This window comes from Saccopteryx leptura, chromosome 1, assembly GCF_036850995.1.
Source record: "Saccopteryx leptura isolate mSacLep1 chromosome 1, mSacLep1_pri_phased_curated, whole genome shotgun sequence".
Taxonomy (NCBI): Eukaryota; Metazoa; Chordata; class Mammalia; order Chiroptera; family Emballonuridae; genus Saccopteryx; species Saccopteryx leptura.
In genome coordinates this window covers 142026625-142051869 of record NC_089503.1, presented here as the reverse complement: position 1 = coordinate 142051869, position 25245 = coordinate 142026625, and positions in this window count along the sequence as shown.

The window sequence follows — 25245 nt, the reverse complement described above, 5'->3', positions numbered from 1 at the left end:
AAAAAGACAATATTAATAATTACACGGTACATTCACTTTTGCTTTTTATGAAAGCATCCTAACATCATATTCTCAAAGCATGCTTAATCCATGTTTAACCTTAAAAAATATATTTTATATACAAGAAATGCAAAGTACGTGTTAAATTCCAAATGCCCTTTGGGAACATTAGCTTCTGGCTGGTCAAACAGTCTCTCCCTTCTTCCATGAGCCACATTGTTTTGACTCAATGGTGCTACTGTTGACTCACAGAAGAAAATCTCTCATTCACATTCTTTTCCTCACAGTCATTTTTTCTACTTGAAAAGAATATACATACACCATTTACTCTACTTCTATTCTTAAAGTAATTATAACTAAAATGATATCTATTTACAAAATAAACATATATATTCTCTATAACTTCTTTCCCTCTTCTCCTTTTCACTCTAACTCTTTACCTAATTACTTTAGCAAAATCTTTCACTTTCTTTTGATTATATATGCAAACAGCAACAAAAATGTCCTTGCTGTTTTGAAGTTCTAAAGTATAGAAACTACTACCAGCACAACTATATCAATTAAAGGGAGACCTTCACATTTAAAATAAAATCAGATGTATTAAAACATTTATCTCCAAAGCCCTTAAAAGTACTCAAAAATCAAAAACCTTTTTGAAAATTTCTACCTACTTCCTTATCCTCCTCTCCTTTAAGCATAGTCATCCAAGAGTAAGCTATAGTAACATTTCACCCTCTATTTTTACCAATATTGTGGCAGCACTGCTCTTTTTTTCTTAATTTATTGCCAATGAGTGTATTTAGCTATCTCATGGCTTAAACAGACTATGGATTTGCCTGGAAATTTAACTACTCATTATGACATTGTTCCTTTTGAGAAATATGTTGGTGTTCAGATACTTTGACTTCAAAATAATTGCCAAACAGAACTCCATTCATATCCATAGTGGTTGAACTGACTGAACAAGTAAAACCAAGAGGCTCAGCTTCAGAAATCCAAAAGCATCTCATCAAGGATGTATCAGGACTGTCTTTCAACATGTTAGAAGAGTATTTATTTGGACTATGAGCTAAGAACACATCTCAAGCACCACAACTCTTTCTATGTAATCCCATCAAATGTCCTCCTGAAAGCAGCAGTAAATGTATAAATACTACTATTTCAATTGTGGCCAATCATTTTGTAGGTGGCTTAAAAAAAACACATATTGTTGAACTTTAAAATCTGGCTGTTAGAGTTGGAAAAACAGAACTAAAATGGTGCTTACGCATGGGCAAAAATACAGTCATAGAACAGACTCGTAAATGTCACAAAAATTCTCATATGTAATGTTGCTTATGTTCAAACTTTTTCTCACATGCTTCTAAAATCCCTGAGGCTACCATATCTCTGACCAGTTGTCACTACATCCTTCGCGAGGAGAGAAGTGGAGTGACAAGAGGTACCAGTTGCCCAACTCTCATCTGATGCTGCTTCTACAGTACTCCATTATGCTATGTATACAAGAGAGAGGACAAATTATATTTTAAATATAGTATTTTAACTAAATATATAATTTTTTTCAAATGAAAGTAACTTAAAAGCAAGAAACATTGCTTATAAGCTCCTTTGTAATTTATATTAGCTTTTTTTTTTTGCAATTCAAGTTATCACTGAAAAGAAAAAGAAGGGACACTGGTTTAGTAAAGTATGCTTTATATTTTCTATTCTAGAAATAAAATGTGCATTTGAGTAATATTAGACAACATGAGACTAAAAACAACAACAATTAAAATAAGCCTTTTATCCACCATCTAAGCTAAGCAGTCAGTCACTCTTAATAGGTTGGTGTATATCTCTCTATTTTAATTTTTCTGCCATAATTTTTATTTATTTATAATTAGATTATATATAATGCTAAATTTTCATTTTCACTTAACAGTATAACATAAGCAATTTTTTCCATTTTTATTTTATTTTTTATTTATTCATTTTAGAGAGGAGAGACAGAGAAAGAGACAGAGAGAAAGAGAGAGAGGGAAAAGATAAAAGAAGGGGGGAGGAGTAGGAAGCAACAACTTCCATATGTGCCTTGACCAGGCAAACCCAGAGTTTTTGAACCAGCAACTTCAGCATTCCAGGTCAATGCTCTACCCACTGAGCTACCACAGGTTAGGCCTTTTTGCTTTTTTTTTCCCCCTGAAGAAGGGGGCGGGGGCAGGGGCGGCAGACAGACAGACTTCCGCATGTACCCGACTGGGATCCACCCAGATGCCCACCAAGGGGCAATGCTTGGCCCCTCTAGAGTGCTGCTCCACTACAATTGGAGCCATTTGAGGCAGAGGCCATGGAACCATCCTCAGCACCTGGGTCAACTTTGCTCCAGTGGAGCTTTGGCTACAGGAGGGGAAGATAGAGAGATAAAGAAAAAGGAGAACAGGGAGGGTGGAGAAGAAGATGGGTGCTTCTCCTATGTGCCCTGGCAGGGAATCGAACCAGGAACTTCCACACGCAAGGCCCACGCTGTACTACTGAGCCAACCGGCCAGGGCCTCTTTTTTCATTTTTAAAATGCATGCTCTGCCTGACCCATAGTGGTACACTGGATAGAGCATCGACCTGGAATGCTAAGGTCCCCAGTTTGAATCCCCGAGGTCACCAGCTTGAGTGCAAGCTTGCCAGCTTGGACGTGAGATCATTGATATGATCCCAAAATCACTGGCTTGAGGAAAGGGTCACTGGCTCGGCTTGAGCAACCCCTCCCTCTCCCCCCATCAAGGCAGGTACAACAAGCAATCAGTGAATAACTAAAGTGAAGCAACTACGAGTTGATGCTTTTCTCTCTCTCAAAAATCAATTTCAAAAATTAAAATGCATGTTCCAAGAGAAAACTACAAAAGAAAAATAAAATTCATTTTAATTAAATTTTACAATTAAAATTAATATTAAATTTTTAAATAGAATTTAAATCATCCATAATACCACACCGTTGGTATATGATCTTTGCTATCAGTATTCAGTGCGGTTTCCTGTCCCTTCCATGTTCCCTGTGTTGGCACCTTCTCTACTCTGTAAATTCCAGGGTTTGACTTTGGAGCCTCAAGATACATCAAGTGTACCGAGAGAAGAGGCATTAGCAAGGGAGGCCAACCCCATGACCTCTCCCTTACCTCCTGCTCAAGTTCCTCCCAGGTTTAAAATCTCTTTATTTAGGATTGTGTTCAGCTGGAAGAGGAGATTCCAGGAGGATAAAGAGGGAACAGAACAACCCACAGCAGGGGAAACAGTTAACTATGAGGCTCTGACTACAAACGGACAATCAATCTCAAACAGAAAGCCTCCCAGCAAAGTCAGGGCCAAGCGGGTGAAATCCAAGGGAGGCGAATGGAATGAAGAATAATAGAGAAAAACTAAGAAATAAAAAGAAATTTAAAAAGATGAGATTAGCAGAGAGAAACTACTCTTCCCTTCTTTTCTTCCTGTTCTTCTATGACCTAAACTGATAATAACGTTACTGCCCAAAGCATGATGGGGAATTTTGTAACAAATATTCTCTCTCCAACTGATATTCAGTTTGGCTCCTCCACGTATTTATTTAGGACTTTACCTCTGCCCACCATCTCCTTACATGGTAGAGAACTGTGATAACTTAGCTCCTCTTACCCATTGCTCCTGCCAGGTGAAACAAAAACTTGAGAGGGCCAATGGCTGAAACGATGGCAGAACAGTTTATAATGTTTAAAGATCTGTTGGAGACAAGGTTCTGAGATGTCACATCCCTCAGTTTTTACAGTGACAGTTTTACATCTTCCGTAAAATAGGTTTCGACATCAGGACAGAACAACCATCATTTTCAACAGATTGGTTGTAGAAGAATCTATTCAGTTGAAATTTGCACTGCTGTCCTTGATATCTTTCCTTCAATGGAATAAACTATCTGTTTCACTTTCTAACAGGGGTTTGTAGATATACCTACTGAATTTAGAGTTGTATATTTAAAATAGCTCTGTAGGCAAGAAAAGATATCAGAGGTTATGTTTTCTAGAATGAATTTACTAGACTTATGAGAACTTTTGTATTTATATGTTTTATTGAATAACTGCCTATTGATTATTTCTAACTATTTTCAATATGCTAGCCTTTATTTAGAAATTAGCCACCCAACATACTATGAGAACAGAAGTAAGCTGATTGGCTTCCTCATTCCCCCTGACATTTGGGTACACTGTGCTCCTGAGGTTATCCCCACCACCCTAACTAGTTGGAAAAGTATAACATCCCAAAGAGGGCAAGCTTCCAATGTCTTCTGCAGGATTCTTACCCTGGGTCAGACCTCACTCCTTTTCTAAATTCCTACAGGTTCGTTTGTGGTGCAATTTGAAGCTAACTAACAACTAAAACTCTTCCCTCAGGCTTGTGTTTCATCATTCCCTATAGCTCATGCCGATACCTATGCCAGCATTATCCTGACAAATCGCATACATAGTTAAATATCAGTGTTCTGTCTCTGCAAGGCTGCCGCCACAATCCTAAGTATGTATGTGCATATAAATAGATATGTTTTCCACTCAGGAAAAAACTGCAATTGTATTTTCATGTACTGTGGAAAATCCTCTTTGAAAATGAATAAGAAGCCCTGGCCGGTTGGCTCAGTGGTAGAGCATCGGCCTAGCGTGCGGAGGACCCGGGTTCGATTCCCGGCCAGGGCACACAGGAGAAGCGCCCATTTGCTTCTCCACCCCTCCGCCGCGCTTTCCTCTCTATCTCTCTCTTCCCCTCCCGCAGCCAAGGCTCCATTGGAGCAAAGATGGCCCGGGCGCTGGGGATGGCTCTGTGGCCTCTGCCTCAGGTGCTAGAGTGGCTCTGGTCGCAACATGGCGACGCCCAGGATGGGCAGAGCATCGCTCCCTGGTGGGCAGAGCGTCGCCCCTGGTGGGCGTGCCGGGTGGATCCCGGTCGGGCGCATGCGGGAGTCTGTCTGACTGTCTCTCCCTGTTTCCAAGCTTCAGAAAAATGAAAAAAGAAAAGAAAAACAAAAAAAAAAAAAAAAAAAAAGAAAATGAATAAGAAGAATAGAATCAAATTGAGTGATCAATCACAGCCAAATATGTCAGGCTAAAGACTTTGCAGTGTGAGGGCTTTTGAAACACCAGACTGAAAGCTAAATTATACTGCCACCAGGCTCTACTGATATATATCCACCTATGTACAATTGGGAAACAACATAAAAAAAATCAGCCAACTATAATGCTTAAAAGGGAGAAAAAAAGAGTAGGTATATATTATATCTTTAAGAGAAGATAAAACTATGTGGAAAACAGTATACACTTTTTCTTACATACAACTAAACCTGTGTTAGAAAATCAAAATATTCCTTATAGCTTTGATCTCTTCTTGATTTATAGTGTTTTCTCATTTCTGAGGATGCATTCCTTAATTAATTATTACTCTCAATTCTCACATTCCCAGAGGAAACATTAAACAACCCAGTTTACCCCCCCCCCTCATTTTTCTATATGGAAATAGATTAAGTAGCAGATTAGACACAGCAGAGAAGGTGTGTACTAAATGCTCATACTAAATATTCTTTCAAATCTCAATGAATGAAAGTTTAAGAAGGTCCACTGAGCCTGGGCCGGAATGCCATGAAAACATGTTTTACATTAAAGTGCCTGGCCAAAAACCTGTTCTTTCAGAGCTCCCAGGCAGACACCAGCACACGGCCTGATCATAGGACTAGCAGCATAGCTCATCCCTGGCCCAAAGACACTGCCCAGGAGAAATACCAGGGTGTCTGAGATGCCGTTAAAAACACATTCCCGCAGGTTCAGGCACTGCCTGTTCCTAAATAAACTCTTTTTTAAATCAGTCCAAATGTTAGGAAGGATAGTATAATGATATAAATAAAATGTTATTTATTTGCAAGGCCATTTTGTAAATATTACCCTGGCTCTTTCCTGTCCTGACTGGTGAAGTTCCCTGAGTCTGTATTTGCTCCCCCTTCTTTATAGCTGTGTGTTTGCAAATTGCTTTGTCTTTCTGAGCACTGTTGACTTCACTTACAAATATACAAGAAAATATTTTCCTGCCCAGATAATCATGTAGATTCATTCATTCATTCATTCATTCATTTATGCATTCCAAAGCATTTATTAAGACCTTTATAATAGGCACTATTCCAGGAGCTGGGGACACAGCAGTGCAAAACATGTAATATTAATGCATGCCCTCTTGAAACAGACAATAGTTGGGAGTGAGGGTAGGCAGGGTTCGAGCAGACAATCAATCCATCAGTAGTTACCTGGTAGTAAGTGCTATAGAGTGTTCCATTTTTATATCAAGTGATTAGCAACAGCCTCCCGCTAGTCATGCAGATAGTTGATGGAAGGGAAGAGGGAAGAGCAGGTGCAAAGGCTGTGATGCAGAAATGTGTTTGCATTTTTCACACAACAGTGAAGACACCAGGGTGGCTGGAGCAAAGTGATGGAGGGAGGGAGTGGTGGGGGATGAGGTCAGAGAACCAGGAGAGCAAAGGATCATGTAGGGCCTTGTAGGCCAGTGTAAGGACTTTGATTTTACTTTGCATCTTTGCATGAAACAGGAGCCTCTGGAAATTGTAAGCAAAGGCAGAACATGGTCTGATTTCTACTGTGAAAGAATCGCTCTGGCTCCCAAGCTGTGATTAAACTGTAAAGGCAAGGGCCGAAGAGGTGAGTCTTCTTAGTAGACCAAAACATTAGCCCAGGAGGAAGGTGGTAGTGGCATTGGAAGGGCCAAGAGCAGAGAGATGAAGAGCAGCGGCTGGACTGTGGAGATACTGTCAAGGTTGAGGAATGGGATTTGCTGATGGGTTGGAGGAAATAAATGAGGAAAACCAGACTTAAATGTTGCCACAGAGTTGAAGCTCTATGCATACTAGTTTCCTTTCCTTTCTTTCGTCCTAATAGGTATTTGAGTTAAGGCATTAGGGAAAGGAGAGATTTGGAGGGATGAAAGGACTCAAAGTTGATAGGGAGAAGACAGAGCATGCCCTTGGGGACAGGGACCTGCCAGTTGGGTGCCTCTTTCAAGCCAGATGACACCCTTAAAAAGCTGCTGAGGGGAAGATCCCTCCCTCCCACAGGTCACCCTGTGCCCCTAAGGGGTGGGGGTGGGTAGAAGGGAATCCTGCTAGAAGTGTAATATATGGTTTCCAAGGGATGCTTTACTGACTTTACTCTGACTTTAGATTAGTCTTGATAACCCTACCAGAGGAGGGAAAAATCTTTCTAATATGTTGATCAAGCCTCATCGATGGCTAAGTTTCCTCCTCCCCTAAACACCTGCACTGACACTCTCATGACACTAGATAAAACTTGAATTCAACTTAGGGGAAAGTGGGAGCATCAAAGGACCAGAATTTATTGGGATTTATTTTCACTTCACAGAAAAATAAGGACTCTAATACTAAATGATGTCACTTGAAAAAATAAGCTGTAGTTCATCCACCAAACACTTTTTTGATATGATATGTGACCCACTATAATAGTAATACCTTAATGTTAATACCTACTCTAGTAACTTAATATTCGTCTATCAGTTTTTCTCCTATAAATGTATATTTGATGCATTTTACAAATATTTCTTTTTCTTTTTTTAAAGTGAGAGGCAGTAAGGCAGAGAGACAGACTCACACATGTACCCTGACTGGAATCCACCTGGCAAACCCCCTATGGGGCGATGCTCTGCCCATCTGGGGCAGTTGCTCCATTGCTCAGCAAATGAACTATTTTGGTGCCTGAAGCAAGGCCACCATCCTCAGTACCCCGGGGCCAACTTGTTTCAACTGAAACTATGGCTGCGGGAGGGGGGAGAGAGAGAGAGAGAGAAACAAGAGAAGGAGTGGTGGAGAAGCAGATGGCTGTTTCTCCGGTGTGCCCTGACCAGAAATTGAACCTGAGACATCCACAGGCTGGGCCAATGCTCTACCACTAAGCCAACCGGCCAGGGCTTTTTTCCCCAAAATATTATTTTTCAAATTTATTTAAGCTTAGTTATATTTCAAAAGCTCCAACTCCATCAGGGTAAAATAGCTTAATTTATCAACATATGACAATCATACTGAAGTAAACTATCTAGAGCCTGAAGAAAGGTGGTAACCACAGGCAGGGAGCCTTTTCCTAGGAGCAGTCCAAGCAGAACTTGAGGAGCCCAAGAGATACTAACCATCTGGACATGGTGGCAAACTAGGGTAGTTAGGAAATCTACAAGTTCCTTGGTGTTGTTTTCTTTGATGAAAGATAACAAAGAAAAAGTCATTTATTTTCCTTCAAGTTTCTGCTAACTCTGCCATGTCGTGTTCATAATAAGCCTCAGGCAGAATTCTGGACCTCTGCTATAGTTTCTCTGTGGACTCACGTTATGGAGAGGAGTTATGACAGTCTGGAAATACTCATTTTGCCCTCACAGCTCTGGGGGTTTTCTCACTCTCATAACTTAAGACAGGGTTTATTTCATTTCCTTCTCAACATTGGTCACAGCCATTCCATGCTCTTACTACACTTCAAAACCTATTTCTAACAGCCAGAAATCATTTAGATGAGAACAAGAGTCTTTGAAAAGCACTAGGTTTCTAGAAGCCAAAAGTTACAGAAGAGAAGAGTTAAGCCAAGGAAGTCTGGGTAACTGCTCTCGGGTATGAGAGGAGAAAAAGAAGAAGAAAAACCATGCAGAAACGTGACATTCAAGTTTTCTTCAACTTTACAAAATGTTCAAGTTATATACTATATATAAGATTCTATTTTTATAACATCTTTGAAAGGATAAATTTTAGAAATGAATAGCAGATTAGTGGTTACAGAGGTATGTCAGGGGAGTGCAAGAGGAAGGTAACTGTGATTATAAAAGGGCAATAAGAGGGATCCTAGTGGTGTTGGTTGGAACTGTTGACTGTGGTGGTGAATATGCCAACTCACACAGGTGATAAACGTTACCGAACTTATATGCACGCACGCACACATACACACATGTGGTGCAAGCAAAACGGAGGAAATCTGATTTTGAGATTTATGAATTCTATGAATGACAATATCTTGGTTGCAATATGTTACTATAGTTTTGCAAAATATTACCATTGGGGGAAACTGGGCAAAGTGTACAAGGTATGGCTTGTATTATTTCTTACAACCTCATATGAATCTAATAGTATCTGAATAAAAAATTCAATTAAAAAGTGATTAATGAAAGGACACTCGGTCTTCGAAACTTTTTTTCATGCTGCAGACACTGACAAATCTAGAAACACTGACAAAGAATATATTTAACAGTGAGAAAAAATTAATAAAAAATAATGAAAAACTGTTTTAGCTGACTATAGAAATACAAAATAATGACAGTAAAACATCATTTTCATTCATCAAGAGTTAATATTAAAGTAAAAACGGTGTGGTTAACATATAATAATACCTATGCTACCATACAATGATACTAGGAGTGCAAACTGACACAATATTTTTAAAAAGCCATTTAATAGCTTTGTAAAAATGAAACATGCATGGTATTTATAATTGAAAATAAAGGACAGTAAAAGAAGAATGCAAAAAGTGGTCTAAAATTCTATAACCTAGATATAGCCCTTAACATTAGGTAAACAGTTCAGACTATTTTTTATACATATAGTCAGACAGATTAAAAAAAATAATTTAATAAATAAATTAACTTATACATGATTTTAAAATAAAAGTGTTTAATTCTATTTTCCTTGAAACTAGCAAAAGACTATGACTGTCTTAAATTGTAGGAATTGCCCTGGCCAGTTGGCTCAGCGGTAGAGCGTCAGCCTGGCGTGCGGGGGACCCGGGTTCGATTCCCGGCCAGGGCACACAGGAGAAGCACCCATTTGCTTCTCCACCCCCCCCTCCTTCCTCTCTGTCTCTCTCTTCCCCTTCCGCAGCGAGGCTCCATTGGAGCAAAGATGGCCTGGGCGCTGGGGATGGCTCCTTGGCCTCTGCCCCAGGCGCTAGAGTGGCTCTGGTAGCGGCAGAGCGACGCCCCGGAGGGGCAGAGCATCGCCCCCTGGTGGGCAGAGCATCGCCCCAGGTGGGTGTGCCGGGTGGATCCCGGTCGGGCGCATGCGGGAGTCTGTCTGACTGTCTCTCCCTGTTTTCAGCTTCAGAAAAATACAAAAAAAAAAAAATTAAAAAAAAAATTGTAGGAATTTGGCCCTGGCTGGTTGGCTCAGTGGTGGAGCATCAGCCCAGAATGTGGATGTCCTGGGTTCGATTCCTAGTTAGGGTACACAGGAGAAGTGTCCTTCTGCTTCTCCACCTGTCCTCTCTCACTTCTCTCTCTCTCTCTCTCTCTCTCTCTCTTTCCCTCCCACAGCCATGGCTCGATTGGAGTGAGTTGGCCCTGGGCAGTAAAGATGCCTCCATGGCCTCTGCCTCAGGTGCTAAAAAGAATTTGGTTGCTAAGCAATGGAGCAATGCCCCAGAGGGGCACAGCATCATCCCCTAGTGGACTTGCTGGGTGAATCCTGGTTGGGCACATGTGGGAGTTTATCTCTGCCTCCCCTCCTCTCACTGAGTAATAATAAGTGAGTAAATAAATAAATAAATAAATAAATTGCAGGAATTCTTCATCCATACTGTTGTCTGCATCTATGAGTTTTTTTTGTTCTTTTTTGCTTTACCCCTCCACCCCACTCACCAAGCCACCCACCACAAGCACACAGCTGTCAGCCTGCTTTCTATGTATGAGTTTGTCTCTATTTTGCTTGTTAGTTCTTTTTGTTCATTAGATTTTACATATGAATAAAATAATATGATAATTGGCTGGCTTATTTCACTTAAGCTAATACTCTCAATGTCCATCTATACTGTCACAAAAGGTAAGATATCCTTCTTTTTATGGCTGCATAATATTCTGTTGCATAAATGCATCACAGTTGTTTGGAGGAGTGGGGATAAACACAATATGGTATACAGAGATGTGTCATAGTATTGGGAACCTGTATAATTGTGTATCCAGTATCACCCTGATAAATTCAATTAAAAATAAATAAATAAATTGCAGGAGTTTGCTGACTATCTGGTAAACATTTCTTTGTAGCAAGCAATATTATTTCTCAAGAGGTTTTTCCAAATTAAAAAGATTAGGTAAAATATTATAAACTGGTATTATTATGTGTCTCCATGTGTATTTTAATGTGTTTCTATTAAGAAGCATCTATTGCAATTTTTTTTTGTATTTTTTTTTTCTGAAGCTGGAAACGGGGAGAGACAGTCAGACAGACTTCCGCATGCGCCCGACCGGGATCCACCCGGCACGCCCACCAGGGGGTGATGCTCTGCCCCTCCAGGGCGTCGCTCTGTTGCGACCAGAGCCACTCTAGCACCTGGGGCAGAGACCAAGGAGCCATCCCCAGCGCCCGGGCCATCTTTGCTCCAATGGAGCCTCAGCTGCAGAAGGGGAAGAGAGAGACAGAGAGGAAGGAGAGGGGGAGGGGTGGAGAAGCAGATGGGCGCTTCTCCTGTGTGCCCTGGCCAGGAATCGAACCCGGGACTTCTGCACGTCAGGCCGACGCTCTACCACTGAGCCAACCGGCCAGGGCTCAATTTTTAAGTAGTAAAATTTAGTCAACTTGGTAATAAAAAACAGGAATCCAAAAAAACTCTAAATTAACTACAAATATTTCATCCTATTGTTTACATACATAAAACAAGCTTACTGGTACAATGAGTTTTCAAGAAAAGAATAATAATAGAATGTTAAGCTAAAAGCAAAATAATACATAAAATGGAAAAGCTATATGAGATTTTAAATCTAGTAGTGATTATAGCAATTTTAAATTCAGAGAAATTATTCATTTATTCAGAGTATCAATCTGTCTTCTTCTTTCTGAATTACCTGTCCAGTGAAGATTTAGCTTTGTAATTTCATCAACCAATGTCTTACACACAGTGAATAACTCAGAAAAATTCTGTTTCAGCTTGCTCGGGTTTTTTCTATAACCCTTTCTCTAATATTTCAATTGTTTTTCTTTTTTTTCTTTTTCTTGTTTTTTAGACAGATGAGCAGTTTCACTCATTACAAAAAATCTTTTAGGTTTGTAACAATGAAAGATGTATATTAGTATATATTATCTTCTTATAATAAGCTCCATAAAAGTATAAACTTTGGCCTAATAATCCTCTAAGTTTATTCCAAAGAAACAAACAGGGATGCATTTAACATTTATGTTTAAATCTACTTGTTTTTATGATAAAAATTAGAAACAATCTAAATAATCAACAGTAAAGGATTTGTTAAACAAATTTCAAAAAAGCATAAACCATGAAAAACTATTTTCTAAATATAGACACCTATGATAGCGAATGCCTAGGAAAACGTTTGGAAGGATACGTGCACAACTGATGACAACAGCAACCACTCAGGGTAGGAGGACTTAATTTAACCATTCGAGGCTTCTGAAATGAAAATACATTGGTATAGTACTTGATTTTAAATATATATTAAAAAACTATTATTAAAGTTCTAGAAACCCTACACAAATAAGAAGTAGGTAGAAGAAAAAACAGCAATGAACAAAAGCACATCTATAAGGTGAAACCTCAGATACTTATTAAAATTCATGTGTTTGAATAAATTTTAGTGATATGGGAAAACGTTTCTTATAGTTTACTAACTAGAGAAAAAGAGAGAATAAAATGTTCTCTCTGCTGCAAATATCCATGTATATCTATAAACTGGAAAGCAGAAAAAAAAAATCAAAATATTCATAGTTGTTCTATCTGGGTTGTAAAATGTTAATGATTTCTGTTTTCTTTCTACATTCGTTCACTAAGTTTTCTGAATATTTATAATACAAGTGAAAATATTTTAAAACCAAACCAAAAACTGAGTTTCCTCTTCAGCTCTACAGTATATTGCCATCAATTCCCAGGAGAACAGCCTTTCTGCTGTGGCTCTTCATCATAGCGGTGGTAACCAGAAACTGGCGATGGTCTGCCACAAGCTGGAAGGCTCCATCAATTTTACTAAACACAAAACAAGTACACAGAATGGGGAAGCAAACTAGAGAAATTTAGCAAATGCCAGACATCTTAGCTTTAAAAAAAAAAAAAAGATGCATTCTGAATGGCTGCTCATGTGATGTTGGTACACCCTGGGGATTGTAGGTTAGGGTTAGTCAGAAGTGAGAAGTCCTGATAGGGTAGCTTTCAAGGTGAGGGTGCTCCTCTCTGCGACATCAGGGATGCTTTCTAGTGGTCTGCTGAAGGCAGTGGGCTGGACTAAATGACTCATTTTCTGCTTTATTACAATAAGTAGCAAAAATAGCAAAATACTCCGCAACCTAAATGACACATTTTATAAATTGGGGTTTACAGGCAACTTTAAGTATTGTAAAAAGTGACTTAGGGTAGAGATTTTTACTCATGTTAGTTTAGAAGTTCAAGGTTCTCAAACAATTTTAATAAATGCCATGAAATTCTCAAATCAAAATTATTTTCAACTTACTTTGCATGCAGTTCTTTTAGGAGGCTTTGTATGTGTGCATTCACACACCTGTCCATGAGCACGCATGCACACATACACGAAATGAACAGCAGTTGCTGAACAAGCAGTGGGCATTACACCATCATCTGAGCCAGATTCTGTGTGAAGCTACTGCTGTTTAAACTTCAAGAAACTTTATTTATGTAGACTCCTCACAAACCTTGAATAGTTAGTTGCTAGTGATCTATTCAATTGATCATGTTTTGATAAAAGTCATGAAAGAAGATATTTTAATTTTCTGCTTAAAGATATGGCCCAATATTGTGTATGCTTTTGGCCCCACAAGTCCAGATCATTTGCTGAGTAGTTAGTGTTAATAAGGCTAGTGTATAGCTGGAAGGGAAGAAGCTCAGAAAAGAGAATGATATAAACATTTACTGAGTGCTAAAAATATGCTGGCCCAATGAGAGGCATTTTGTACAAACTAAAGCTTCCACAGAATCTCAGAGATTCAGTTTCTCACTTTGGAATTACCTTCACTTTCAGGCTCAGTGTGAAGTCAGTTCAGGTGAATTGTGGGGTACACAGAGGAAACAGGTTCACAGCAACCCCCGCAGGGATAAGGGCCATGGGAGAAGGATGGGATGTTTATCCCTGCCTTGTTTCCTCATTGTCTTCCACTTCCCTCCTTCCCTTGATTGATAATATTGCATTTTATTTATAATGCACTCTTTGGTTTTAAAGTACCTTTTTAACATATTTCATCTAAGCCTACAACTACCCTAGAAGATAGACAGGTATTAATAAAGTAATTTTAAAGACAAGAAAACTAATGTTGAGAGATGTTGAGTAGTTTGATGAAGATTAAATAACAGATAGAAGAATAGTTACCAGAACCTAGGCTTCCTGAATTTCTAGATCATCCAGTGACCTTCCTCTATTCCATCCCTTGAAGCAATATAAGAGACAAATAGGAAATAGGCCTTTCTTCAACTACATAACACTAATTTCTGCAGAAACACCCCGAGTCCTCTTCCAGACTAAATCAGACCAACACACAGCCATGGGAATTCAGGAGGAGCAAAAACCACTAACATAATAATATTTTCTCTTAAATTTCATTCTGCAAACATCAACAAGCAAGTCCCCATCCACCAGTCAAGGCCAACGCCAGACACAGCCTCTATACTCTGCCTCTAAAAGAAATATGTTACCTTTGGCCTCCACCATCGTATCTCCTAAACCTTAGTTTTCTCAACAGTCTTCCATGAGCTTCCTCCTCTCTATCCCCTCCCCACTGTCACTCTAGTATTTCAACAAATTTTCCCCTTTTAGGAACTCACATCTCATTTTATTGCAAGTGGAAACCATGATGGCTCTAATGTCAAACAGAACCACTCATCATCATCCAATGTTATTAAAATAGAGAAAGAAGTTGACTGTGAAGATCGCCAAGGAGGTCATCTTGCCGTCTCTGCCCAAATTCCCCAGCTACAGGAAATTCTTTTTCCTTCCTAATTCAAATGAAAAGATTTTATAACTCAGACTGAGCCAACATAATGGAAAAGTAAAGGTAACTGACATGAAAAATGATTTCCAGAGAACTTGGCCACATTTCTAGAATAAGCAGGTTATGATCATTGCTTTCATTTTTTTCATCACTTGTTTTTTCATTACCTTTTTTTTTTTTTTTTTTTTACCAAATCTGTTTAGTTATTTATTTATTTTGGTCTTTACTTTTTTAGTTATATTTTTATTTAGACAGTTAAATCTAACAGGGTGACATTGGTCAACCAGAGTACATAGATTTAGAGAAAACATCTCCACATCATTTGGACAGTCGATTATGCTGTATAGCATCATCCAAAGTCAAATCATCTTCTGTCACCCTATATTTTGTTTCTCTTTAAGCCTATCCCTCTCCCCCACCCCCTCCTTTTCCTCCCTGCCCCTCCCTTAGTAACCACTGCACTTTTATCTATGTCCATGAGTCTCAATTTTGTGTCCCACCTATGTATGGAATCATTCATTACCCTTTTGTAATTAGCTTCCTTCCTTACCACTCTCCTAAAACAGCACACTCCAGAGTCTCCAACAGCCCCTTCCTGCCAAGTCAATTGCTTCTTTACCCAGTCCTTGTTTTCTACATTTTCTAGGTGGCCCTTCATCCTATTAATTTCCCCTTCTTAAAACTTTCCATGGCTTTGGCCTTACAGGCTTATGAGGGTTTTAGTTTTTCCCTGTTTCTCCATCTACTTTTTTCTTCTATGGTTCTCCTTACAGAACATTCTGCTAATCTCTGTTTCTCATTCTTTTTGACTATTTTTCCCATCCAATAACAAAAATGATTCAAAACCTATATGTCACCCCCCCAAGTCAATCTGAGAATAAATCACTGCAAATATAAGGTGTTTTTAGACTTTAGCTCAGGAAAGACTCTGGAAGAAGGCATGGGACACAGTGTATTGTCTTTGGGTTGAGACATATATAATCTCAGGATGATGAGGTTGTACAAGGAGTCAAGGAAAGCTCAAAGACCTCTCTGTCCAAGTCTTCTCCAAGGTGGTGGCAAATAGTGAACCTTTTTACTTCCATCATTACAGGCCAAATGCCAAGAACTCAAGGACTATACCTCAGGATCACATGTTTAATGGGATTGCTGATTAGTCATAAGCTAAACTGATATGTAATTGAGAGTATCTTTTGCCTGTCAGCACTCCATGAGAATCAGCACAATTTTCTAATAGAAAGGCAGTGTAATTAAAGAAGTTCTGAAAAATGGAATTAAGAACTCGCTGAGGGATGTGCTTGCCCACAGTATATACTACTTACACAAGGCATCCTAGAGCTTACACATGTCTCATGTCCAGGAAGAAAAGCAGTGGTCATTGACTAAATGTTTGACTGATGATACAGATAGAGGTAAAATTCTTTGCATTCCCAATACAATCTTCATTGACTATTAACAAGTAAGTTTCAGTAAACATCTCTTTAAGTTTTACAGGGCTTCGGGGAGGTGAAGCATGGTATAGAGGGATAAATGATAATGGATGAAGACTTGACTTGGGGTGGTTAACATACAATATAGTGTGTGTAGAATTGAGCACCTGAAACCTGTATAATTATGTTAACCAATGTCACCCCAATAAAATTTTTTTAAAAGACCAAATGCAAAACATTAAAAAAGAAGTTTCACAGGGCTTCTTAGGATTCAGCCATTCATTCAAGCGACCTGACTGTTGACTGCGCACAGGCACTGCAGGAAATGCAAAGGTAAACGAAGTACCTCTGGGCAAACATTCAACAGGCTAGCAGTATGATTAAATATGCACTTCATAGGTAGAGAGTAAGTGATGTTGGAACTGTCCAGATAAAACACTACATGTTTAGCTTTGTTATCAGGATAGTAAAATTACTCTTTCTTTTTTAATTTAAAAAAAATTTTTCATTGACTTAAGAGAGAAAAAGAGAGAAGGGAGAGAGAGAGAAGATCAATTTGTTCCACATAGTTGTCCCATTTAGCTGTGCATTCATCGGTTGCTTCTCCAATGTGCCTTTAATGGGGATGGAACCCTGCAACCTCAATGCACCAGGAGGACACTCTGTCCATTAAGCCACCCAGCCAGGGCCAGTAAGATTTCTCTTAAGCAGCATTTTATCTGCATTGCATATCCCAGTTCATTCCTTCATTACACAATTACTTATTACTTGCTCACGAAGTACATGAATGTGGGGAAAAGAGTGAGAAAGCACATGGTAATCCAGTCTTTATGTAGCTCAGAATCTCATCAGGAAAGCACATGTTACACAAGCAATTGCAAGAACACAGAATCACCAAAACAATGTGCTAAGTCTTGAAACTTGACAACCTCCAGGTAGCCTCACCTCCTCCTCCCAACTGCCCACAAGATATCCTTGTGCTTCCCCTTTCCCAGCCAGGAAGCCCAGGAAAGGGGCTGTGGGGTTGAAAATTTCTACCTAGGAAACAAAAGATTTATTTATGGATCACAAACAGTATTGGTCTTTTATCTCCAAAGAACCCAATCGCTAGTTTAAAAAAAATAATTAGAGCAGTCAAACATATATGTTGGTCATTCAACTGACCATGAATGTAGCCTAAGACTAATTACTAAGTAATGTTTCTTAATTAGGTATGATAATCCTCTTCACAAAAGCTAGATGAGCATATTATGTTTTATACCAAGCCCCATAGCTTGATAGTGAAATGGCCTTCTATTGGGTAGCTGAGAGAAACTCAACTGAGACACATCCCCATGATTGACAGTAATAAAAGAAAATTACTCCTTTTATGCCATATAAGCAAGAATAGTCATACTCATTCTTTTTTTTTTTTTTTTAAAGAGACAGAGAGAGGGATAGATAGGAACAGACAGACAGGAATGGAGAGAGATGAGAAGCATCAAACAGTTTTTTGTTTGCAACACCTTAGTTCAGGGGTCGGGAACCTTTTTGGCTGAGAGAGCCATGAACACCACATATTTTAAAATGTAATTCTGTGAGAGCCATACAACATCATGTACGTTTGCATTATCCAATAAAAATTTGATGTCCCGGAGGACAGCTGTGATTGGCTCCAGCCACTTGCAACCATGAACATGAGTGGTAGGAAATTAATGGATTGTAAAATATGAAAATGTTTTACATTTTTAATGCTATTATTTTTTTTATTAAAGATTTGTCTGCGAGCCACATGCAGCCATCAGAAGAGCCACATCTGGCTCGTGAGCCATAGGTTCCCGACCCCTGCCTTAGTTGTTCATTGATTGCTTTCTCATATGTGCCTTAACCGTGGGGCTACAGCAGACCGAGCAACTCCTTTCTCAAGCCAGTGACCTCGGGCTCAAGCTGGTGAACTTTTTTGCTTAAACCAGATGAGCCTGCACTCAAGCTGTTGACCTCGATGTCTCGAACCTGGGTCCTCCGCATGCCAGTCCGACATTCTATCCACTGCGCCACCGCCTGGTCAGGCTCATTCTTAATTATTCTTTTATTCCTGGTATAAAAACAAACTCAATAGAATGTTTTAAATTACCAGGGCTTCATATAAAATGGGGGTTCCTTTATAAAAAAAATTTATGGTACATTAAAAAAAAGACCTTTTATCTTTTTCTGAGAGCCTAAATAAACTTTGAGAAGTTAACAAGCTTACTTCATTTATTCCCTCATTTGTTTGTGTAGTTAGCACCCATTGGGTATGGCATGTTATATGCTCTTGCAGTAAAAACAAGTAAAGTGTAGCCCCTGCACTCAAGGTGTCTACAGTCTAGCTATCAAAGCATAGAAGAGGAAGTGGTCAATACTCAAAGCCTAACTCTAGCACCAGTAGAGTTGGGTCCTAGAGGAAAACAATAGCTATTAGTGGGCCAGAAAGTGGCCATGCCAGGCAGAGATAACAGCTGAAGGGAAAAGGCCAGAGATTTATGGGAGAGTAGGGTAGAAACTTGCTTGTTTAGAATTTGGTTTAATTACATATTAATTTGGCCTTGGCTGGTTGGCTCAGTAGTGGAGTGTCGGCCTGGCGTGCAGGAGTCCCGGGTTCGATTCCCAGCCAGGGCACACAGGAGAAGCACCCGTCTGCTTCTCCACCCCTCCCCATCTCCTTTCTCTTTGTCTCTCTCTTCCTCTCCCACAGCTGAGGCTCCATTGGAGCAAAGTTTGCCCGAGCGCTGAGGATGGCTCTGTGGCCTCTGCCTCAGGCGCTGGAATGGCTCTGGTAACAGCAGAGCAGCGCCCCAGATGGGCAGAGCATCGCCCCCTGGTGGGCATGCCGGGTGGATCCCGGTCGGGCGCGTGCAGGAGTCTTTCTGGCTGCCTCCCCGTTTCCAACTTCAGAAGAAAAAAAAAATTACATATTAATTTAACAAGACTTTTATCCTAAGAGTCTTGGAAGATTCTCAAAACACATTAAATAAAGGCTTAAAGTGTTTCTCTCTAAATAAATCCTAGAAGTCCCATATTCAATGTGAGCTACAAGGCTTACAAAAGTATTGCTTATTAAAAGCATGCCTTCTTCAGAAAGAAAGGTAAACTCTAAATCCTAAGGACAGATGTGGAAGAAGAGTCAAAAGTATTGTGAGTGCTTTAACAGTTATACAGTTACTTTAGCAAACACACCCTGAATTGCCTACAAAACAGGCATTTACATGAGGGTAAACATTATGAATTGGTTATCTTCAGAGCCCAATTTCATTTTGTGTGTGTGTGTGTGTGTGTGTGTGTGTGTGTGTGTGTGTGTGTGTGTGGTGGAGAGGATTAAGAGAGAGAAAGAGAGAGTGTTTTATAATTATGAAATATTTTCCTTACCACTTTTTCATTCCTGTATCTAAATATCCTTGACAAGTATCATTGATAGAATTTTTATTATTCCATAGCTGAAGCCTACAGGGGTCAAGAATCTGACATAAATACATTAACTTGAGAAAACAGAGTTAGATTTAAGGCCCATTGTCCAATCTACCATTCTATTTCTAAACCAGCTCTGGACAACACTTTTGAAAATGAGCTATAAATTAGAAAGGAAATGAACTCTGAGTTACCTTGTAACTAATCCAAAACACCTCAATTCAGTGCCACCACACCCTCCCTTAGAGTGACCAAAGGCCAAGACCTCTTATAGGTCTTGTGTCTTTCATGCTTAACCAGTGAATTTCTGGTAGAAAGGCAGAGAACTCCCCTCCCGTCTCTTCTAGCCCTTAACATGTAGAAAGTACCCTTTCTTTTTATATACTTTCTGGGAAGAAGTGGGCACTTCTTTTGTGGCCATCACTTTTTTTCTATAAGGTCATATTAATTTATTTTTTATTTTTAATGGTACACTTTGATGAATTTTGACAACTGTATAATTCTGCATAACCACTACCCTCTGTCAAGATATATATTTTTTCATCACCTGCAAACTTTCCCTAATGCCAGTTTCCAGTCAATTCTTATCCATCCCCAACAGAGTAATACCAGCACTGATTTCTATGTCCATGGAATAGTTTTGCCTATAGTAAAACATCATAAAAAGAGTCATCTAATATAAACTTTTTTGTGTGTGTGACTGGTTTCTTTTACTCAGCATGTTTTTGAAAGTCATCCATGTTAGTGGGTATATTGGTACTTTATTTCTATTTATTGCTGAGTAGTATCACACTATAGGAATATACCACATTGTCCATTATCCTGTTGATGGATATTTGCATTATTTTCAGTTATAGACTGTTAATAATAAAGCCTCCATAAATATACTCCAAGAAATCTGTCTAGGTCCTGGCCAATTGGTTCAGCAGTAGAGCATCGGCTCAGTGTGTGGAAGTCCCAGGTTCGATTCCCAGTAAGGGCACACAGGAGAAGCGACCATCTGCTTCTCCACCTCCCATCTCACTCTCTCTCTTTCCCTCCTGCAGCCATGGCTTGAATGGGTCAAGCAAAGTTGGCCCCAGGGTTGCTGAGGATGGCTCCATGGCCTCACCTCAGGTGCTAAAAATAGCTCAGTTGTGAAGCAACAGAGCAGCAGCCCAGACAGGTAGAGTATTGCCCTATAAGGGGCTTGCTAGGTAGATCTCAGTCGGGGCACATGTGGGAATCTATCTCTGCCTCCCCATCTCTCAATTTAAAAAAAGAAAAAGAAATCTTTCTAGGGACAACTGCTTTTATTTTTCTTAAGTATATTTTGTAAAGGATTAAAGAGCTAAAGGCTTTGATAGGACAGAGCTAGAGTTAACCTAATTATAGGGCTAATGTAGCCTATTCCTAAGGCATGATCTTCTGGTATCTCAACCAAACATTTAATATGTTCATTGAGGTTTTTCCCCTCTGAATGTTGAGAAATCCAACATCTCTCACCCCTATGCTACTTTCAGAATATTCATTCATCTAAGAGCCTTCAGTATCTGTTTTTGTCAGGACTGGCAGTCTCACCTATACATGAATAGCACCTATAGACACAAAGAAAACTATATTCAGATTTCTGAAATTCCTTCTCTGTACATTTTCCTGACTTCTCATACCCTACCCTGCAAGCTTCAATACTCTACAATTTTGAAATCTGTTCCCCTCGTCCAGCAAGACAGCTGTCTCCTGTGTGGGCTCTTCTTCTCTGTTTGTCACTTGGAAAGTCCCCTCATACAGAAAGCCAGAGTGAATGTGGAGCTCACTGTGTTTACATCCCTTCTCTCAAGGATCACAGGCTGGTGCTGTCTGCCAATGCCTCAAACAAGTTGCTTCAAATATTCCAACCTGTTTTCTATCTGTTAATGGAAGATCAATAAATTTGATAATAATTCCTATGTCATAGATGGAATTATAAAACCATTCTTTGAGGTTATAAGCCGCCCTTTTGCCAAGCAGAAGGAAAACACTTATACACACACACCACATACACTTCCATAGCCACATCTCAACAAAACTTCAAATATCTAAAACATTCCAATAACCTGAAAATTGGGACCTACATACTTCTGATCGTGGTTACATTGCACCCCTTTCCTCCGAAAAAACAGGCATTTACTGTTGGCAATACTTCTTGCTTTGTTTTTGGAAGACAAGAAGAAGCAAAACACCAAACTATACCTTGACTTTTTTTTTTAACAGGGACAGAGAGAGAGTCAGAGAAAGAGATAGACAGGGACAGACAGACAGGAATGGAGAGAGATGAGAAGCATCAATTACCAGTTTTTTGTTGCGACACCTTAGTTGCTCATTGATTGCTTTCTCATATGTGCCTTGACCGTGGGCCTTCAGCAGACCAAGTAACCCCTTGCTCGAGCCTGTGATCTTGGGTCCAAGCTGGTGAGCTTTTTGCTCAAGCCAGATGAGCCTGTGCTCAAGCTGGCGACCTCAGGGTCAAGAACCTGGGTCCTCGGTCCCAGTCCGATGCTCTATCCACTGCGCCACCGCCTGGTCAGGCCCAAACCATACCTTGGAAACTTGAGACTTCCCAAGTGTCATGGGAAGTCTGACCACCTGATGGCTGAACCAGTTTAAATTTGTTCCTAAGCATGATTTTCAGCTCTATGCACATAAATCTCTGATAATCTTTAAAGTGACATTTAGCCCACTCATTTAGTCACAGTGCAACTTCTTTGGAGATCAAATTATCTTATGACTAGGATAATCATTTAATTTATTATTCAAACTAGGAATCTTTGAACGTTTTAATAAATATGCAAAGGCAAGGATCGTACACCTTGAGTGGGCACATGATCACCCTGCTTATATTGTATTCTTGAGGAAGTAGTTAGAAAATGGTCTTCTGCCTGGAGCTGTGGAGATAAGAAAGGAAGGTGGTTCTAATTCTACTTGAAAGCACAAAATGGAAAAGTCTTATATTCAGTACAAAATGGGAAAGTCTGTTCCTTACTTTTCTCTTTGGAAATGCAGAGGTCTGAGGAAGATCACCAGTTTCAAGTGGCCAGTTCTCACTTTTCCCTTCCTTTTAGTGTATTTTCTGTCATGTCTTGAAAGACCACTTCGCTCCAACTGCAGGAATAACCATTGTGTATCTGCTGTGCATGTGTGGGAAGGAATAAAGAAAGGGGAGAGAAAAAAGAAAGAGAAAATACATTTTGCTGTTTTTCCTGATAGGCACGCCAAATTGCCCTCAGTTTTTTTCGTTGAAAGTTGGATAAACTGCACTCAGGTCCTCTGCAGGCCAATTACATCATTTGTTGCATTGTCTTCATTAAGGGCATTGTGTGAGACCTCAAAGTAGAAATCTTTCTTTATTAAAGATTGTTTACCTCATTGTGATTAGTGAGAATACTAATCAGCCAAAGAAGAAAAGAAGGGAAGATCGTGCAAGGACTAAAATAAATAGTTTGTTAAAGGAAACAGCTTTATCCTAGTCCTTGAAAAATATTCCATCAATATCCTTTTTAAAACTGTTTGCAATGTCCTTGGTCCTCTTCTCTTTAGTCCCTCGATTCTATTTAACAGTTAGTTGTTCCAGAACATTTACAGCCACTCAGCCTGGTTTCCATTGATTTCTTTCACCGTTCTCAGAAAATATGACTACAAAATGTTCCCCTGCCATAGGGGTATCTAACAGAAAGGACATAAAAATGTTCTTACAAAACTAAAAACCTTATTTGTCCTATAATCATGGCCAGATAGAAAACATTTTTAAAGGAGAAATAAACAAATGTCTTCCCTCGTTTTTCTTCTTAACTAGATGAATAAGAAACAGGTACTATTCTTGGAATGGGAAATATAAGTAAATGATGATATATAACTAGCATATTTCTCAAAGTGGCTCGATTGGTCTGATGTTGGCCATGCATAAATGAGCAGGAGATACTTAACTGAAACAAATGGACAGACAACACTGGTGCCGTTTGGGCCAGGGCAGCATTTCCTACAGCAACACTGCTGCGTTGCACAGGCATGCCCAGCGTCTCCCAAGTTCTGCAGCAGACATTTATTGGCAGAGCTGATATAAGAGAGCTGCATTTCCTTAAATTCTGATACTATATGATGTGTGAATACTAATCAGAACATAAATTATAATTGCATTATTAAGACAGTTTATGAAGATTCTAAACTTAAAATGTGAACTTTCAGCAATTGAAGAGAACTAAAAAAACAAGGAAAACTCTTTGGTGTCTATGAATCTCGATATGAGGTTATTCATTTGACCTAAATCAAATATAAATTGGAAGAAATGGGAAGACTGTTTGGAACCAGGAGATGGAAGAAGAGAGACAATCAAGATGAAGAACAGTCCTTCCCTTAGCCCCTTCTAGATGAACTTCACATGTGTACCTGTTGAGGAGAATTGATATGAAATGCTAATCAGTATCACAGATGATGCCAACTTTATCCTTCTAATTGTGTGGGGCAAAAAACACTCTTGCTCCTTACAGCCAACCCACCAGGAAATCTCGGTGGCTCTACCTTCAAATATATCCAAACTCTGGCCAATTCTTACCGTCATCAGCACTCCTCCCCAGCTACCATCACCTCTCAACTAGATTACGAAAACAGTCCCAACTGATCTTGCTGTTTCTAATCCTTATTTCCTAAAGTCAGATTGTTTTAAAGTTAAGGCAAATGTCACTCATCTACTCAAAATGCTGCAATGTCTTCTCATTCCACTGGGGGGGGGGGGGAGAAACTAAAGTTTTTGCCCAACCACGCGGTGGCACAGTGGATAGAGCGTCAACTGGGATGTGGAGGACCCATGTTGAAAAACCCCAAGGTTGCCAGCTTGAGTGAGAGCTCATCAAGTTTGAGCAAGGCTCACCAGCTTGAGCCCAAGGTGGCTGGCTTGAGCAAGGGGTCACTCGGTCTGCTGTAGTCCCTGGTCAAAGCACATATGAGAAAGCAATCAATGAACAACTAAGAATTGATGATTCTCATCTCTCTCCCTTCCTGTCTGTCTGTCCCTATCTGTCCCTCTCTCTGTCTCTGTCATACACCCCAAAAAACCCTAAAGTTTTTATAATGGTGGATATGGTCTACGTACAGGGTGGAGCAAAAGTAGGTTTATAACTATGAATACACAAAAAAGTTTATTCTTGTATTATTATTGATTATTGTATTATTTTTCATATGAAACACCTATAAACTTACTTTTGCCTCACCATATATACTAGCATCAGTCAGTAACTGGATTCAGTATATGTCCATATTTACGCATGAAGCAGAACAGACCACTTCTGTTGGGGACCGAAAAATAAACAGGATATTTTGCAGTTTGGATTCTGGGGACAGAGGTGCTGGGAGCTGACTGGGGACTGACAGTCTGCCCAACCCCCCACCTCACCTGCTTAAGTTGCAAAAGGCTGTG